Here is a 20430-nt window from a genome sequence, read left to right on the forward strand (position 1 = left end):
TTAAATTATAGACTTAATATATTTTGGATGTTCCAGTTTATTAATAAGGACTTGATATCTTAAGAGTGGGAGGTTCTATTTTATATATATGTTTCCTAGATCAAAGTTGGGGTTGTCTGAAATTTTCTGCTGCTAAAAAATGTCTCATAACCTTTTTACTACCTTTATTTTATTGGATTTATTTGAGACAATTAGGAAGGAAATATTTGGGGAACTAAATCTAAGCCACAAATTTTTCTCTTTCACCCTTCTAATAAAATTTAGCCCATTAAATGTTCACCATTTTAATACAAAATAACAATTTCCCATTTCATTTAGTACTTTTCCCATAAGGAAAATAAATAGATGAATCTCACAAATAGAGGATTCAAACTTATTTTTATATTGATAGATCAATTTGTCCTTCTTGTTTCATATACGTAGTGCTATAAATATAGTTAAATAGTCAAGTATTTGTTTAAGTAAGGTAATTACTTATAATAAGGTAATTTTCTTTGGTAATTTCTTCATCCAGCCAATACTTTATGCTATATAAATCGTAGTCCATATTTAAGTAGAAGATTAAATTGCCTTGTTTAACATAAAAGTGGAATTAATTTTAAGAAGCTAATGATACTCTCATTCATTTGAAGATTCTGTTTTAAAGTATTGAAAAATAAAACATTTCCTTTGGTCTACCAAAAATGATTGGTACTAATTGTTGGACCTCCAAAGAAAAATATGAAGTACTCCTATATTTCAATGTTTCATGTAAATCCTATGATTTCTGGTACTCAGAATTTTAAGAAGTAAATTTAAGATTCAGAAGTTATAGAAGAAAATTAAGGAATAGAGAGAGTCAGTTCTGTTACACATTCTCAAATGATTTTTTTTAAAATAAAGGTGTCATTTTAGAGCAATTCCAGAACTCAAAGCTATAATTTAAGACAGGCATCCACCCATCCTATGGAGAACGATATGCTCATTGCCTATTCACCAGGATCTATTTCACTGTGATTTCAAAATGGTACATTGTAAATATGTGAGACAAGTATCTACTAAGCCATCTGCTTCTAAAACATGGAAAATGGAAGTCATGAAGGCTTCATAAGCATGCACACTGGATCAGTCTCTCAATTCTACTGATCATACATCTATTTATTTGTTTATTTATTTATTTATTTATTTGAGAGAGACAGAGCTAGCAAGAGAGAGCATGAGAGAAGAGAGGGAGAAGCAGGCTCTCTGCTAAGCAGGGAGCCTGACATGGGGTTCATTCTGAGGACAATGGAATCATGATCTGAACTGAAGGCAGATGCTTAACCAACTGAGCCACCCAAGCATCCCTTCATTCTACTGATTACACATCTTAAGTACCTCAAATGTATTCTCTTTGAAATTATACTCCCATTATGGTCTTGGTTCAACCTTAAAACATGCTTTTTCACTGACTATAAACAGCTTTTTTCACAGATTATATAGCAATTTGTCCTAAAATTAGTATGCTTTAATGTTATTCTGGCAACAAAGATAATAGATGCCTGAACAGGCCTCTAGATATAGACATAGGATTGTCTATATCCACATACACACATTCACACACGTATGTACATGCTCATGTGTGAGTGAACATATATAAAAATCCAAACGTGTGTATGAATTTTTAGTAATGGAATTTAGCAGTTTACTAATTTCAGTAATGGTGAAGGTTTAGGGATAATCAAGATCCTTTTCATTATTTGTACTTGTTCTGCTTTCCCTCTCTAATTCTTCTTGACTATTTCTCCTTTCTATGCTGAACCACACTGCTCTATGGTAATATCAGAAATGATATGCTAATTATAAAGATTCTCTGAAACTGCTTCATATCTATTCCTTATAACATAAAGAGTTTATACCTTGAGTACAGTTTTTGATCAACTGTATTTTATGGTTTTAGCTGTTCTTTTCCTATTTTCCTATTTCACTAGTAGCAAGTTAAAATCTCAAGATACAAAAATCCACTTTATAGTCAATGTGTTCTGTAAAATCTTTTCAGTCTTTGAATAACTTTTTCAAATATCTTTTGTTCTGCAGGTTAAATGGAAGGAATATTAAAGACCTTTTTGATTTAGGGGGAGAAACTGTCCTCAGGCTGAGTATTGCCTAGAAAAATCTTGTCACCATTCTTAAGAGGTATTTTTCTTTGCATTTTTTTTTCTTTCCTACCATTAAGCTCCACATGCCAGTTCCCTGTCCTCAAAACTTATATTTGCTGTCATGAAGAAGTAATAAATGCTTTAAAGATCCTTTTACATCTTAATATTCCAGTTCTAAAGCTAGGAGAAGTTCTTTGAACTGGAGTTAAAGGCTTAAGTTATTGTTAATTTTGATTTAATATAAATTGCACTGGGTAGTAATCTGAGTAATTAGTCTTCCCATTCTTTCATGTTGTCTTCCCTTCCTTTAATTACAAATATTGTTTTGTGTAAATAAAATTTGTACTGTATTTTGGTTATTTACAGATGACAACAGGTAAATTTATCTGCTCTTATCAAGCACCAAGAAAATTACAGGTTACAATCCCTGATATTCCCTTGACCCAGGTATAATGAGAACTCACATGTGCATGTCCATTCTTTCAAGTCCTTTTCTCAAAACATTCCCTCTCTCACTGGCAAATGTGACCAAATTGGAGTGACTACGGATATGTTGTTTTTACTTTGAATAGATGTTTTTCAGCCATGAAGATACCTCATATGCAAGTTTTTTGTTAACTGTTTCTAATCTTTCATCAATTTATTAAGATATGAAATTTAGATAGTTGACATTTTAGACAACAGTCTAAAAAACTAAAAACATTGAAGAAGGCAACACAATTTTCCAGCTGATTAAATGGGAATTTCAGTCTCTTATTTGATTCCATAGATATTTGCAGAACAATAGCATCAGTCACACTGGAATGCTAAAATAGACCTCAGTCTCAAAGCTCCATTTTTTGTAGCTGCAGTATTAAAAATGAAATGCAGTCATAGGAAATAGAGGTAGGAAATAATTTTCTCCTAGTATTTCATGTTTCTACATTTGTCTGAAATTTAATTTATGGGGTTAGAAGGTTGATAGAAAGAGAGAAAAAGAACCATGTATATAGAAATGCAAATTAACTAAACAGGAATCAATACTTATGAATTTAAAAAAGTGCCAGCTATTATTTATCAAATAATCACATTATTATACAATAAAAGAAAAGGACTTTATATGTATATGACTATATGATATATATGCAAAATATGTAATACCTGTTAAGGTATATTTTTAATATGCAGGAAATATTCCTATGATTCTAATTCCTGCGCTCCCTAATAAACTAGGGATGCTCAAAACTGCTAGAACTCATTAAGAGGTGCCAGGACACTGAAACATGAGAGACAGTAAGATGATCAGAAAATTTGGACTTGATCCAGAAAATAATGGAAAAATCTTTGAAAGTATTTAAACATCATGACATGACCAGATTTTTGTTTTGAATGGTCAGGAAAAAGAATGGATTTGAAGAATAAATATAGCAGAAGGTGTTATCATCATTCAGCAGAGAGCAGATGATGCCCTGAACTGTGACAGTGAGAATGAAGTGAAGTTCTGTGTGGAACAGCTTACCCATGGAATGAATCAACTACCTTTCCAGTGGAATCTTAATCTAAATGGTGGAAAGACTTTCATCATGCTTTGGAAACAATGGTTATCCATAGGGAATGGAAAGATAGGCTCCTCTGGAAGGAGTCTACTACAGCCTAAACTGACTGGATCTTTTTTGAAATTTCTTAACCAAGATAGCAGATCAGATTGATTGATTCCACATCTACCATGTTGTTTTAGTCTTCAGTCTTTGGAAACTTTCTTAACCCATGACTCAATATCCTTATTTGTAAAATAGGGACACAACACTGTCTATCCAGTGATGTGCTAATAAATATTTTAACAACTGGCTCTACAGGGAAGGGACAGCTGGTAAATGTTTAACAACTGGTTCCCTGAGGTGGAGAGAAAATTCATACTTTGTTGTATTTATTGATTCCCATGGTATAAATTATTCCACCAAGGCCACTTTCAAACTACTTGAAGTTGATATCAACCAACTTACGAAATTCCTAAAAAAATCAACTACGGGCTCTCCTAAGCCAGTACAACACTGCTCTTACACATCCATTTATTTACCTTAGAATACTATTACTAGTATTAAACATGCAAATACATGCAAAGCACATACTTTTACTGCACTGCCTGGTGCATATTGAGAGCTCAATTATGTTAACTATTATTATATTGATTCTGATCATCTTCATCTCCAACTCTAATTATGATTATGTAAAAAAAACTAACAAATTGATTGGTCTATTTTTTTAAATTATTTTTTAGAAAGTCCTGGTGCTTTACAAATTTCTAACTAAACAATATTCATAAGATACCTCATTTTCTTGTGGTTTCCCAAAGTCGCATAGTTTTATTCCAGTGAACTTGGGAAAACTGTTTCTAATTATTTGTGATAATTATTTCATTTTTCTCATTAACTTTATTGAACTTAAATTATCAGAAAAAATTTAACAATGAATTATTTTGAGACCTTTTTTGAATGTGTCTTTTCATTGCAGATAATACTGGTTATACTGCAAAGTGTTATATCCATAGAAATTCATCCTAAAAAGTAATCAGTATTACTATTATGTACTTAAAAATAAATTCCTAAGGTATAGATCCTTACTACCAAGAATGAGGTAAAAGTCACTACCCTTCACCAAATCATAATGACATATCTATGTCTTTTACTTTAAAAATCATTTTTATATAAAAGTATTCTTACAGAGAAATTCATAATTTGGAAATTAGTGCACACCAACAGATGAAATTCAGAAATAGAAAGAAAATAGTTTCAATTACTCTTTTTTAAGACTATTACCTTATATGAGTAATGACTTCTAGAGTAGGATTTGTGAAACTAGCCCTAAAGTGGGATTTTTTTTAAAGATTTTATTTATTTATTTGACAGACAGAGATCACAAGTAGGCAGAGAGGCACGCAGAGAGAGAGGAGGAAGCAGGCTCCCCGCAGAGCAGAGAGCCTGATGCGGGGCTCGATCCCAGGACCCTGGGACCATGACCAGAGCTGAAGGCAGAGGCTTTAACCCACTGAGCCACCCAGGCGCCCCCTAAAGTGGGATTTTGATAGAGAACAGCTCATGTTAAAATAATATGTCTGCCAAACCATCTGGCTAAAATCTTTCTAGAAAGCAGTTTTACCTAAAAACTAGGATACTTGTGACAAGAGGAATGAATAAATTCATGGGGACATTAAGTAAGTTTGGAATGAGGTGTCCTGAATCATCAGGGAGTTGCACTAGTGTGATAAAATTTTATCATGGTGTTAGAAATTATTGAATTCAGATAAAAAATAGCAAAATACTAAAATTATGGCCCATAATATATGTGTGCTGTATTATCAGTTTAGACACATATTTTTCACCTTGGATTTTAAATGAGTGATTTGTTGCTATATTAGCTGATAAATATATCTTAAAAATATGTTCCTTACTTAGCTCAGGTACCTACTCAGGTAGCTTTAAAAAATCATTAGGTACACAGACAAACACACACAAACACTCACAAATGCAGAACTGTAAGGTTTGCCTAATGCTTCTTTATGTTTACAAATTCAATTTTTTCCCACTATAGTAATTTTGATATATGTTTGCCAGCATTGTAATACAGAGTGACATGTGTCCCTCCCTAGGTGTTAGTTTATTCCACAAGTGATGGGAACAATTAGTCTGTATATTGGAGATGTCATTTCCACTCATCAATGACCAATAATGCCTCTCAGAAGGAGAACCCAACCAGACTGCAATTAATTAGAGTTGTTTTGACACCTATTTTTAGGACAAAGATACAAATCACAAGAGATAGCGCAAATAAGTATAGTCAGTTTAGACTTGACTCATAGGGGTATAAACATGGAGAAATTTTATTTTTCCAATAACTTCTAACTCTGATCTGTTATTCATACCTCATGCTTTTCTGCTGATTGGCAGTTATCTTTAGTGGCAGCTCAATTGGATTCCATGCATTTTTTTTCCTGTCACCTTCAGTTATTAAAAGAGCCATCCCAGTTTTTAAGAATCAGTCTTCCTCATTTTGAAACTAAGTTATCACCTTGATTGTTTAACCCCAACCAACATGTTGCATTATTTCCCAGAAGCATAGAAAATTCATATAGCTTTGCCATATTTCTTCTGCACTCCTTATCTCACTTTTGTTATATGTTCCCAGTTCTTTTCTCTATGTCCTGGCAGAGTCCAGCACATTAGCTCAGTGACTTTCATATGGGAGATAGTTACCCATTGGTCCTTGAGTTAAAACAGAAAAGAGGGTAATTGACCACTCCCAATTTTGTAAGAATAGTCTTTCTTTTCCAAAAACAAGAAATGGGGAGTGATGTCAGCATCACAACCATATGACCATTCCTTTATTCTTTCCCCTTAGATTTAAGACTCTATGGACATCTATAGCCAAAATAAAGCACCTCTCCACAGCATAATAAGACACTCAAGATATCCATCCATCTGTGCACCCAAAATTGAGTGGTTTGGATTATGGAGGAAGCTGCAGAGCAAGGGGAGTGGAGGTAGAGTTGGTAGCAGCAGAGGTAGTGGTAGCAGAGAAGACAGCAGAAGACTCAGCAGTTAAATAGCACAAACTTTCTGACAGAGTAGGCAGAGGGCAAAGGCAATGCATGGAGGTTTGCCTGGCCCACATTCTGCAGCTGGAAGGACCTACAGTGACTGTGTGGGGAAAAAGAGAACTGAAAAAGTGAACTGAAAAAAGTGTCTCCTGTCTGTCCAAGAATTCTGGCAAAAGAACCAGCCATGGACCTCTATGAACCCCGACTAAAGGGTCTGCTCATAAGGTACAGACACATCCAAAGTTCCAAGTGCTTAATACATACTCTCTCCCACTCTGCTGTCACCGTTTACTCCCCAGCAGCTTTTATTAATGCATATGCTCCTCAACCTTAGCAAGAATCAGCTTTGGTAAGAGAAACTAAAAATGTATGCTAGTACCACCTTCTGGAAAATAAAAGGAAGGCTCCAAATTACCAACCTGTTGAACTGTTAGAATCAAAATAAATAAAACTTTGCCTAACTGAAAGGAATAGTCACTACTTCAAATACAGTGACAGAGGCATCTTTCATCAAACATCATGAGAAATCATGGTAACACAGAATCACAAGAAAATGATAATTTTCCAGCAACCAAACCAAAAGACACTGGATATTGCTACCTAACTGATAAGGAGTTCAAAATAGCTATTATAAAGAAATTCAACAAGCTATAAGAAAGTTCATAAAGGTAATACAATGATCTCAAGAACAAAATTAACAAAAAGAAGGAGTATTTTACCAAAGAAATTAAAATTAAAAAAAAAAAGAAATTCTGGAGCTGAAGAACTAAAGAAATAAGATGAAAAATGCACTAAAATGCTTTAGAAATAGAGCATATTAGATGGAAGAAAAAAATAGCAAGCTGGAAGATAAGAATCTACAAATATGTGCAGTACATAGAAGAAAAAAAATAATGTAGAAATAATTTAGGGAAAACTGGGACAGGACTCAGATTTCTAAAAAATGAAAAAACAGTACAACAGCTATCACACTCCATTAGAAAAGCCAATATAAGAATAGTAGGTATTCCAGAAAGTGAAAAGAGGGAGAAGGAGGCAAAGTTTATTTAAAAAAAAGTAGTGAGAACTTCCTGAACCTAGAAAAGGAACTGAACGTACAAGTCCACAAAGCTAATAGACATCTTATTTTTATAAAAGATTTTATTATTTATTATTTATTTATTTATTTATTTATTTATTTATTTATTTAATGAGAGAGAACGCACAAGCAGGGGGAGTAGAAGGAAGAGGGAGAGGGAGAGGCAGACTCTCCACTGAGCAGGGAGACAGATGCAGGGCTCCATCCCAGGACCCCTGGATCATGACCTGAGCCAACAGCATATGTTTAACCAACAGAGTCACCCAGGCGCCCCTAATAGGCTCCTTAACATCTCAATGTAAAAAGACTGTCTTCAAGATACATTATATTAAAACTGTCAAAAGTCAATGATAAAGAAAGAATTTTAAAGGCAGCCATGGGGAAAAAAAAGACAATAACCTACAAAGGAACCCCCAGTAAGTTATCAGCAGATTTTGCAACAGAAACTCTCAGACCAAGAGAGAGTAGAGTGACATATGGGAAATATTGAAAGATTAAAAACTGTCAGCCTTGAATACTCTATTGGTAAAGTTATCCTTTAGATATGAAGGAGAAATAAAGGCTTTCCCAGACAAACAAAAGCTGACAGAAGTCACGACTATGAGACCTGCCACACAAAACATGTTGAAAGGAGATCTTCAAGCTGAAGACACAGAATAATGGAGCTTTTTATAAGTAAATAAAGATAAGTTTCTGTCAGCAGAAAAAGGACAATTTAAGCTATGAAATGTTTTATAAACCTCATTGCAGCTGCAAAGTAAAAATTCAGAGGAGAGACATGAAACATAATAAAGGAACAAATCAGCATGGAAAGGCCTAACTTACAAAGGTAGACAGAAACAAAAGGAAAAAGAAACAATGGAGAGACACAAGCAAAAATAAAAACAAACAAATTAGAAGGCAGACGATAAAATGACAGTAGTAATCCTTACATGTCACTAATCACCCTCAATGTCAATGGAAGAAATTTGCCACTCGAAAGGCAAAGAGTGGCTGAAAAGATTTTAAAAAAGACCCAACAATATGTTGCCTGCAAGAGACACAGCTCTAAAGGCACACCAAGTTCTTAAAGTGAAAGGATTGAAGATAATATTCCAAGAAAATAAATGCCAAAAGAAGGCAGCACTAGCTACCTTATATCAGACAAAACTGACTTCAAGACATCAAGAGTAAAAAAAGATAAAGTCATTACAGGATGATAGTGTCAGTACATCAAGAAGATATAACAATTGTAAATGTATATGCTTCCAATACCCAAGCACCAAAATATGTAGAGTAAACAATAACATGTCTTAAGGGAGAAATAGATGATAAAGTAATTACAGACAGTGGCTAGATCATCTGGACAGAAAATCAAAAAGTAAATGTTGGAATTGAGATACACTTTAGAATAAATGGATTTAGTAGAAATATAAAGTACATTCCATCCAACAGCAAAAGAACACACAAGTTTCTCAAGTGCACATGGAACATTCTCCAGGATAGATCAAATGATAGACCACAAAGCAGATCTTAGCAAATTTAAGAAGACTGAAATCGTACCATCTGTGTTCTCTGACTACAAGGGCATGACACTAGAAATCAAAATCAAAAGGAAAGTGAGAAATCTACAAATATATGGAAACTAAATAACATACTTCCAAACAACCTTTGAGTCAAGGGGAATTAAAAGGGAAATTTTAAAAAATTATCTTACAACAAATAAAAGTGGAAATATAATATAAATATTGTGAGACACAGCTAAAGCAGTTCTATGAGGAAAGTTTATAGCAATAAACACATATTATAAGAAATCTAGAAGATTTCAAATTACCTAACTTTATACTCAAGGAACTAGAAAAAGAAGATCAAATTCAGCCCAAAGTTAGCAAAAAGAAGAAAATAATAAAGATCAGAGTGAAAATAAATGAAATAGAAAACAAAATAAAACAAAAAAAATAGAAAGGGTCAACAAAACTAAGAACTGTTTTTTTAAAAAGTTAAACAAAACTGATAAATCTTTAGACAGACTAAGAAAAAAATAGAAAAGACTCAAATAAAATTATCTACAGTAGATACTACAGAAATGCAAAAAATAACAGGAGATTACTAGGAAAAATTATATGCCAACAAATTATATAACCTAGAAGAAACTGATACATTTGTAAAACAAAATGAACAAACCTTACCAAGACTAAATCAGGAAGAAATAAAAAATCTGAACGGATTGATAACAAGAAAAGAGATTGAATTAGTAATCAAAACATTATCAACAAAGAAAACTCTGAGACCAGATGCCTTCACTGGAGTTCTACCAAACATTTAAAGAAGAATTAGTGCCAATGCTCCTCAAACTCTTCTAAAATATCAAAGAGGAGGGAACACTTTTAAACTTACTGTACAAAGCCAACATTATCTTGATATCAAAACCAGATAAAGATTCCACAAGAAAATTATAGACCTATATGAATACAGATGCAAACATTCTCAAGATATTAGCAAACCAATTTCAAGAGTACATTTAAAAGAGTATACACCGGGGCGCCTGGGTGGCTCAGTGGGTTAAGCCGCTGCCTTTGGCTCAGGTCATGATCGCAGGGTCCTGGGATTGAGTCCCGCATCGGGCTCTCTGCTCAGCAGGGAGCCTGCTTCCCTCTCTCTCTCTCTCTCTCTGCCTGCCTCTCCGTCTACTTGTGATCTCTCTCTGTCAAATAAATAAATAAAATCTTAAAAAAAAAAAAAAGAGTATACACCATGACCAAGTGAGATTTACCCATAGGATGCAAGAATGTTCAAGATGTAGTACATCACATCAATAAAATGGAAAAGAAAAATCACATGATCATCTTAATAGACATAAAAATAGCATTTGACAAAATATAATATTCTTTCATGATAAAAACCCTTAGTAGATTAGATATAGAAGAAACACCTCAATGTAATAAAGGCTATATATGACAAACCTACAGCTAATATTACAGTCAATGGAGGAAAACTGAAAGTATTTCCTCTGTAATCAGGAACAAGACAAGGATGCCCACTCTCACTGCTCCTATTCAGTATAGTACTGGAAATCCTTACTAGAGCAAAGAGGCAAGACAAAGAATTTAAAGTAATTTAAATTAGAAAGGAAGAAGCAAACTGTCACTTTTTGCTGATGATGTGATCTTATTACACATAAGGAAAAATCCAAAAGAGCGGAGCCTGTGTGGCTCAGTCAGTTGAGGCTCTGATTCTTGGTTTGGCTCAGGCCGTGATCTCTGGGTTCTGGGATGGAGCCCCACATCAGGCTCCACACTTGGCAGGGAGTCTGCTTGAGGATTCTCTGCCCTTCTCCCCACTTGTGGTGCATACTCTCATTTTCTCTAAAATAAATAAATGTCTTTTTAAAAAATCCTAAAGAGTCACTCAAAAAACTGTTGGAATTAATTAATGATTTCAGTAACATGATAGGATAAAAAATCAGTAAATAGAAGTCAATTGCATTTCTCTACAGTAATAATGAAGCTTTCATAAAGAAATAAAGAAAACTATCCCATTCATAATAGCATCAAAAACAATGAAATACTTAGGAATAAATTTAACCAAGAAAGTGAAAGATCTATACAATGAAAGCTACAACACTTTGCTAAAAGAAATTGAAGAAGAAAAAAATAAGTGGAAAGACATCCCATGTTTGTGGATTGGAAAAATTAAAATTATTAAAATTGGCCATATTACCCAAAGCCATCTACAGATTCAATACAATCTTCACCAAAATACCAAGGACATTTTTAATAGAAATAAAAGAAATAATCTTAAAAATTTGTGTGGAACTCCAACAGACCCCAAATAACCAAAGCAATTCTGAGTAAAAACAACAAAGCTGGAGGTATCATACTTCCAGATTTCAAACTACTAAAAAGTCATAGCAATAAAAATAGAAAAGTACTAGCAAAACATAAACACATTGATCAGTGTAACAAAACAGAAAACCCAGAATTAAATCCTAGCATGTATGGTCAATTAATACTTGACAAAGGAACCAAAGACACCCAATGAGGAAAAAGGTAGTCTCTTCAACAATGTTGCTGAGAAAACTGGAGAAACACACCAGAACAATGAAACTGGACCCCTATTTCACACGACTCACAAAAATTAACTCAAATTAAATCAACAACTTAAACATAAGTCTGATATCATAAAACTTGAGAAGAAAACAGAAAAGAAGTTCATAGATACTGGTTTTAGCAATGATTTTTTTTTGAACATGGTGTCAAAAGTATAAACAATAAAGGCAAAAATCAAATTAATGGGACTACATGAAATTCAAACTCAAAAGCTTCTGCATAGCAAATACACACATACACATATGTATATATATGTACAAAATAAATAAAATAAAATAAAAATTGACAAAATAAAAAAACAAATTACAGAATGGGAGAAAATTTTTGCAAACCATATATTGAATAAGGGGTTAATATCCAAAATATAGAAAGAACTCTGTCATCTTAATAACATCAAAAATTAAACAATCTAATATAAAAATGGGCAAAAAAAACCCACTTAATTAGAAATTTTCCAGAGAAGATACAGATGGCCAACAGATACACAAAAAATGCTCATCATTACTCATCAGAAAAATGCAAATCAAATCCACAGTGAGATATCACTTTACACCTGTTAGAATGGCTACCATCAAGAAGATAAGAAACAACAGTGCTGATGAGGATATGATGAGAAGGGGAACCTTATACATTGTTGGTGGGAATGTACATTGGTCCAACCACTATGTAAAACAATATGGAGGTTCCTCAGAAACTTAAAAATAGATCTACTATCCTGTGCAGTAATTCCACTTCAAGGTATATACACAAAGGAAAAGAAAACAGGATTTTGAGAATGTGTATGCACTCCCATGCTTATTGTAGTATTATTCATAATAGCTAAGATATAGAAATAATCTAAACACCCATCAATGGATGAATGTATAAAATAAGATATGGTACATATATGCAATAGAATATAACTCAGCCATGAAAAAGGAGGTTATCTTTCCATTTGTGACAACATGGATAGACCTTGAACACATTATGCTAAGCAAGGGAAGCCAGACAAAAGAATACAAGTCCTGAATTATAATACTTATATGTGCAATAAAAAAAGTTAAATCTATAAAAAAATTAGAGAATAAAATGGTGGTTACCAGCGGATGAAGTGAGGGAGAGAAGTGATGATGTTTAAGGGTACAAATTTGTAACATGTAGTAAATAAGCCATAGAGCTCCTATGCATAGTATAATGAATATAGGCAACATTATTATTACATAATGTGATAAATAATGCTACATTGGCAATAATATTACAATGTATAAATGTATCAAAGTGTAACATGCCATATACCTTAAATTTACACACTGTTACATGTCAAATTTATTCAATTACAAAGAATGGAACAGCTACTGGAAAACAATATGGTTGTTCCTCAGGGAAAAAAAGGTGGGGGGGACAGGAAGAAAGGTTGCATATTGTACTTTTTTCTTTTTCTTTTTTTTTTTTAAGATTTTATTTACTTATTTGACAGAGATCACAAGCAGGCAGAGCAATGGCAGAGAGACAGGGGAAGTAGGCTCCCTCCTGAGCAGAGAGCCCATGTGGGCCTCAATCCCAGGATCCTAAAATCGTGACCTGAGCCAAAGGCAAAGGCTTAACCCACTGAGTCACCCAGGCACCCCTGCATATTGTTCTTAAAAAACAAAAACAAAAACTTTTATTTAAATAAGGCCACCAATCAGGTGGGTTTCTGGCTCTAAGGTATCCCATGAGTTATAAACCAAGAATAAAGCCTACTAATTTTCATTGGAGAAGTCAGTATTTTTTCACAACCATATAATGTCTTTTCTGCAATTTCTGCAGGATTCATATCCTCCTTTAATAGAAAAATATTTCACAACTCAATGATAATGTATTATAGGTAACTTTTTGGCATTTTTGGAATCAATATACATTCAATTCTAATATGAAGAGTAGTAAGTCTGAGGATATACATAGTATCCCCAATTATTAAGGAGAGATTAAACATACAAATATATTTTTTCTAAAGTGTATTAAGATTACAATAGTAAAAAAAAGAAAATCTCTATTAAACATTATAATCAAAATGATGTTTTGTTAATTACCATGTTCTCTATATTTCAATTATTTGAAGCTTTGCTCTTTTTATATCCTGTAGGGAATTAAAAACCATTAAAGCATCATCCTAAAATGCCAAAGTTCCCAATGCAATGCATAACAATCCCCAAAGCATCTTTCTGAATGAATTAGATTCACTGATTCTACTCATATACACCAAGGGAAGTTATTAAGAAAGAAGTAAACTGATGTTAGCAGTCCCTTTCTCCAGCTCCCTGCCCAAAATATAACTAGCTTTGTACATCTTAAGAATCCGACCTGGTTTACACTGACTAGGGATACAATGGGAGAGATGGGGGGAAGAGAGCTTCTATGTTCCAGGACTATCAGGAAGCACTAAGGATAGAGGTTGATGCTCTGAGTAGAAGAAAATTAAGCTGGGAGGCACTAAAAAGTTTAAGCTTTTCCAAAAATTGAGGAGGAAATAAAAATTAATTATTTAGCTATATTTTAAGCAGCTTTTTCTTGAATTACTAATAATCTTTGCCTTGTATAGTTAACTGCCTTGTTATTTATATATATAGGTTTACAACAGTGGGAGCTACAAAACTATACTTCTTTTTTTAAAAGTCCTACTCTCCCTTTTGGAATTTATTTTAAATACCACCAACCTAATATTTATACTACCATTCTTACTCCCTCTTATTTCCCCTACCCCCCATTCTATCTCTCTCTGTCTAGTCTCTCTTTGCTTATCACTTCGTTTTAAGATCTTTCATGATAGGGCACCTAAGTGGCTCACTCAGTTAAACATCAGACTCTTGATTTTGGCTCAGGTTATGATCTCAGGGTTAAATAAATTAATAGACAAATAAAATAAATTATTTCATTATAACTTTGTTTTATATGCAGTTTTTATAAACAGTATTTAAGAGGGTTTTAATTAGTAAGCTATCTATCTAATTATGTAACATTTAGGTGGCTCAAGTTTAGAGAAATGGCCTTATCTTACGTTGATTATTTTATTTTTCTTCACCTTATTTTCACTGATTTGGTTTTTTTCCCATTGTTATTTTGAAAGTTCTACTTTACTCTTTTATTTCTTTACTGGTCACCTTCCCTTTATCTGCTCTCAAAAATCACACATATTTCTCTATTATAATTTAAAACAAAATACTTATATTTCTCCCAAATAAACAAGGTTAGGTGTCTGTAATATTTTCATTGACCCTTCTCTCTCTCTATTCCTCTTCTCTCTTTTCTTCCCATTCTCTGAAACATTTAGAAAGCCTTCTTTCTCTGTATTTTCCTACCTCCTCCAACTCTTAGTTATCCAGATGTGTCACTCATAGTGTCATTTTTCTGTTTCTAAAGTCCTATTTAGCACATTTTTAGAAAAGGTACCTTTGAGTATACCTCACTGTATATTTGCAGAATATATATTTCACCACTTACAACTGTTTTCTTTTCATCTTTCCACATGTCAAAGTCTCATTCTGATTCATTTGTCATTTGGGTAGTATCACTGATTTATTTTCTTAAACACTGTTAATTAAATTATCCTTAGAAATTCATGTTCTACTCACTATGGCTGCAAAATAAAGCACTCCAAAACTAAAGCAACAGTACTTATTCTTCTATTGAATCTGCATTTTGGGCTAGGTTCAATAGGGACAGCCCATCTCTGCTCTGCTTGGTATTGCTTGGAGCTTATGAAAAGCTGAGGGATAAAGTAATGGAAGGCTTACTCAAATACCTATTGATTCTTGGAAGCTGACAATATGAAAACTCAAACAAGAGTCTAGAAGAGTCCCTCCTTATGCATCTTTCTCTATCCCTATGTAGACTCCCCATGTGGTCTCTTTAGAATGGCTGCTTCGGGGTAGCTGGACTTCTTAATTTCAAAGGCACATGTTCAAAAAAAAAGATAGAAAAAAGAGAGGCCTTTATATATAAGTATATATATTTATATATATATGTGTGTGTATATATATATATATATAGTTACCTTAACACTATATATATATATATATATATATATATGGTATATGGCCTTTTATGATCTAGCATGAAAAACCACATAATGCCACTCTTAACCTATTATAATAATTAGAAGCAAATTCCTAAGGTTGGCCTACATTCTTACACACTCAAGAAGGGGAATTAGAGTTACCCTTAAAGAGAGAAATGCCAAAGATATTGCAGGAATGTTTTAAATTTTCTAGAGCCTGTAGCATGATGATGACGATGAAGAAGAAGAAGGAGGAGGAAGAGGAGGGGGAGGGGGAAGGGGAGAAGAAGATGACTGCATTTTCAGAATATCACAATCTATGCTCAGGTCATTCAAGCCACAGGCTTAGAACCTTATTTAGCTCAGAGAAAATTACCTTCATCATGTGTTTAATTATCATCTCTGTTAAAATAAAATACAAAATGAGAACCAGACTTGAAAATTCCCCAAGCAGACAAAACTAGTTAAGCAAAACCTAATTTAGCATATCCTATAACATAAGAAAACTTACCTTGGGTTGTTTCTTGTAAACGCCTCTGGAAATGATAAACAAAACCTAAGTTGCTTTTCAAAAATGGCAGAAGATAACCACTTTGACCAATCCCCTGTCACTGGAGAAACCCCAGTCCAATAACTTATCATTATAAAGGTTCACACTTTCCAATATACATATAAGCTTTCCTTTAACGACATGCCTCTGAGCTTCGTTTCACTGTTGCTTTGAAGACTCCCAGCTCATAAACTGTTCTATACAGAATAATATTATTAACTACAATTTTATTGAATTTTTTTAGCAGTTTCTGGACTTTAATATCACCGGAAGTTTTTGTTTTTTGTTTTTTTGTTTTTCTTTCCAGAACTATGGTCTCCTTGATCCAAATCCTATCCGTATTTCTTATCTTTTCCACTATGTTGTTACCTTAACACTCCAAGATATGTTTTGCACTTGATATTTTAGACCACTTAGAACTCAAAATTTAACTCTTTTCCATGAATTATTTCATTGTTTATTAGGGAACTGTATTTCAGATACCAAAAATTTCCTTTTATTAACTGTATAATTTAATCTGATTCACTGAAATAATTCTAATTTTTTTTCAGCCTTTCATGTATCTCCCTCAATCTTATTTCACTGGATGTATATAGTTTTTTCTACCTAAATTTCCTCACTCTAACAGATAAAACCTAAATGTGTTGTCTTTTTTTTCTGTAGATTCACAGATCTTGTTGCTCCCCTTAAATGGTGGCTAGATTTGGAAGGTGGAATGATACCTATCTCTAGGGATTGTAGTATAGATGCAGCAGATCACCCTGCTCAGGTACATGCAACAATTCCCACTGTTTCCTTGTTTCCTTGTCCTCTTAGCATTTGGGCAATGAGGACATCTAGCCACCCAGGTTTTTCTTGGTCTCTTGAGAGCCAAAGAGACAAGGCACCATCATGGGGAAGTGTGGGTTGATGGCAACTTTTCTCAGTGAGGATTCCATAGATCTCTCTGAACCAAACTGTTCTTGGGATTTAATTTTGTCTTTTCTTTTAGAGCATCCTCAAAACTGATCTTTTTAGATGTTCAGATTGTGCTCAAATTATTTTTTTTTCTTTTCTTTGTTTTTTGTTTGTACTGAGGTTTAACTTTAAATAATAAGACAAAAAACAGTACTCTTTTTGGACTTACAACCCATTACATATCCATAAGCAAAGAATTCTTGGCACTACATACCTTCTTAGTATCTACTTTCTCAATTCCCACCTCAGGAATCTTAACTTACAGCTATGAACAAGTTACTTGGAAGTCTCAGTTTTCAGTTAAAATGACCCTGCATGTTTGTAACTCAATAGTTTCCTTTAGAATGTCCAAACTAGAGTTCCTTACCTTAAAAGCTTTATTAGCATTGCATAGGCTTCTTTCTGCTGTTAGCCCAACAATTTTAACTTTTTTGCGATTCGAGTTTTTTTCCCAGCACACTGGCTTTAAAAGAAACCAGCCATTTTCTTTTCATGACTTAAAGTTTTATCTTGGATATGATAAAACACAGCAAATTTAGAAAAGCATACAAAGCAATGACTTCCTCATAACTGCTTAAAAATTGTTTGTACGTGAAAAATACAAATCACTCTGGGAAAACTTTTCTTCATAATTTCAAATTATGTTAGAGGCAAGTTGCAAATAGTGTCTAAAGAGAGTTGAAAAATCCAATGGTAATTTCATTTCACAAAGAACAAGCAAAAATGTAAACCTGAGATAAAAAATTAAAGGAGAATTGGAAGAGGGTCTATCAATTCCCATCCCCAAAAGTTAAGCTCATATTTGTTTCAACAAGAACAAGAACAAAACAAAGATAGGAGGGAAGAAGGTCCAGCTGCTGATGCATTACATGTTTGTAAATTCCCTATTTCTGTCATTCAAAAGAGAGCAAGTCCAGAGGAAAATTGTGTTTCAAAGCTTTACTTTTATTAAAGTATTTTATTTACTTATTAAAAGCCTTTGACAGTTGAAACAGACAGTTGTTGTTATATATAAGCCAAACCACAGGGAAGGATTTTAATATCAAGTATGGCCAAGGCAGAGTTATTTTTCTATGGGATTCATTCCAAAATAAGAATGATAAATTATTAAAAATAATCACCTCCTTCATCCCTGGAAATAAATCTGTCTTAGCCTAGATTATGGAGAGAAGTGTCCATATACTTTGTTCATTTGTTTAAATCTTATTCTGGGATTTTATATTCACCTCTAAATGCTATGTTCCTTATTATTTTGCTTATTACTTATTTTCATAAAGGCTTAAGTAATTCATATAAAAGAGTGCTATTTGTTTCTGTTAGTTAACCACACCTTTTGAATGAAGCCTAGCAATCCAGGTCATATAAACAAATGACAGGTAAAGGCCAAAGTGTTGAATTTACAACTTAAAACAGAAACCAAACATTATCCATTTATTTATGTAACAAGTGTTTGTTTAACAACTATTCTGAACAACACAGTGCTGAGCATTAACAGTTCAAAACATGCTTTCTTGGGGGCACCTGGGTGGCTCAGTGGGTTAAAACCTCTGCCTTCGGCTCAGGTCATGATCTCAGGGTCCTGGGATCCAGCCCCATGTCGGGCTCTCTGCTCAGCAGGGAGCCTGCTTCCTCCTCTCTCTCTCTGCCTGCCTCTCTGCCCACTTGTGATCTCTCTATCAAATAAATAAATAAAATCTTAAAAAAAAAAAACATGCTTTCTTTCAGTGAACATCATTACTGTCTGTTCTGAAGGTTAAGTTATAAGTAGTGTAAAATTCAACTATATGTCTGCAGCTTAATCATTTTAAGCATATTCCTGTGTTTAAAAACTGTTAGAGAATTATCTTTTAGGAATAAACTTTTCATTTTGGAATAAGTTCTGTGTAATAGAAAAGCTACAAAGATCGTATAGAGTTTCCTTATCCTTTTTATCCAGATTTCCCTGATGCTAACCTATTACATAAACAACCACAGGTTATTTGTCAAAACTGTGGAATTAATTTTAGTAGAATATTAATAACTAAATGACAGATTTTATCAATATTTCACCCATTTTTCTATCTTTTCTCTTCCAGGATTTAATCCATGATACTGCATGTCATTTAGTCATCATGTCCCCTTAATCACCTCTAGTGTGTGACAGTTTCTTTTATCTTTCCTTCTTTTCCAGGACCTTCCCACTTTGAATATTACTGTTAGATATTTTGTAGAATGTACATCAACTTGGCTTTATGTAATGTTTCTTATGATTACATGCTGTAGAGGTGAGGTGCCCTCTTCATCCCATTTTTTTAGAGCATAGATGATATCAAAATTACTTATACTGGTAATCTTACCCTTGATCACTAGGTTAAGTTTTAACTTTCCATACTCTATTTGACGTAAATGAGTCACTAAGTACAGCCTATGTTCAAGGGGAGTTGAATTAAGGTCCAGCTCCTGAAGGGACTCCTTTTTAAAAATTTTCTAATTATGTATTTCCATATAATATGAAAGAAAAATAGGTTGGCTTTTACTTACTATAGTATTCAGAGTCACAATATCTAGCTTATTTAATCAAGTAAGTAGAAAAAACACAAAACACCAAACCCACAATTGGTTTTGTCTTATTATTTTACTTAACATATATAAATGAATAACTATATAATTTACCATCTCAACTTTCTCTTTTGAGAGGGAATGGGTACACTATTTAGAAATCATTTTAAAAGAAGAGGTGTAAGTTGTGGGGCGCCTGGGTGGTTCAGTGGGTTAAGCCTCTGCCTTTGGCTCAGGTCATGATCTCAGGGTCCTGGGATCGAGCCCTGCATCGGTCTCTCTGTTCAGTGGGGAGCCTGCTTCTCCCTCTCTCTCTGCCTGCCTCTCTGCCTATCAAATAGGCAGATCTCTGTCTGTCAAATAAATAAATAAATAAATAAATAAATAAATAAATAATTAAGAGGTATAAGTTGTAACATGTCCTTTCCTTACAAAAAGAACAACTACATAATTGACTGAATAGCAGATTTTTAAAAGGTTGCTGTAGAGTCACAGAAACAAGGGTTGCAAATAA

Source organism: Lutra lutra, chromosome 6, assembly GCF_902655055.1.
Source record: "Lutra lutra chromosome 6, mLutLut1.2, whole genome shotgun sequence".
NCBI classification, from domain to species: domain Eukaryota; kingdom Metazoa; phylum Chordata; class Mammalia; order Carnivora; family Mustelidae; genus Lutra; species Lutra lutra.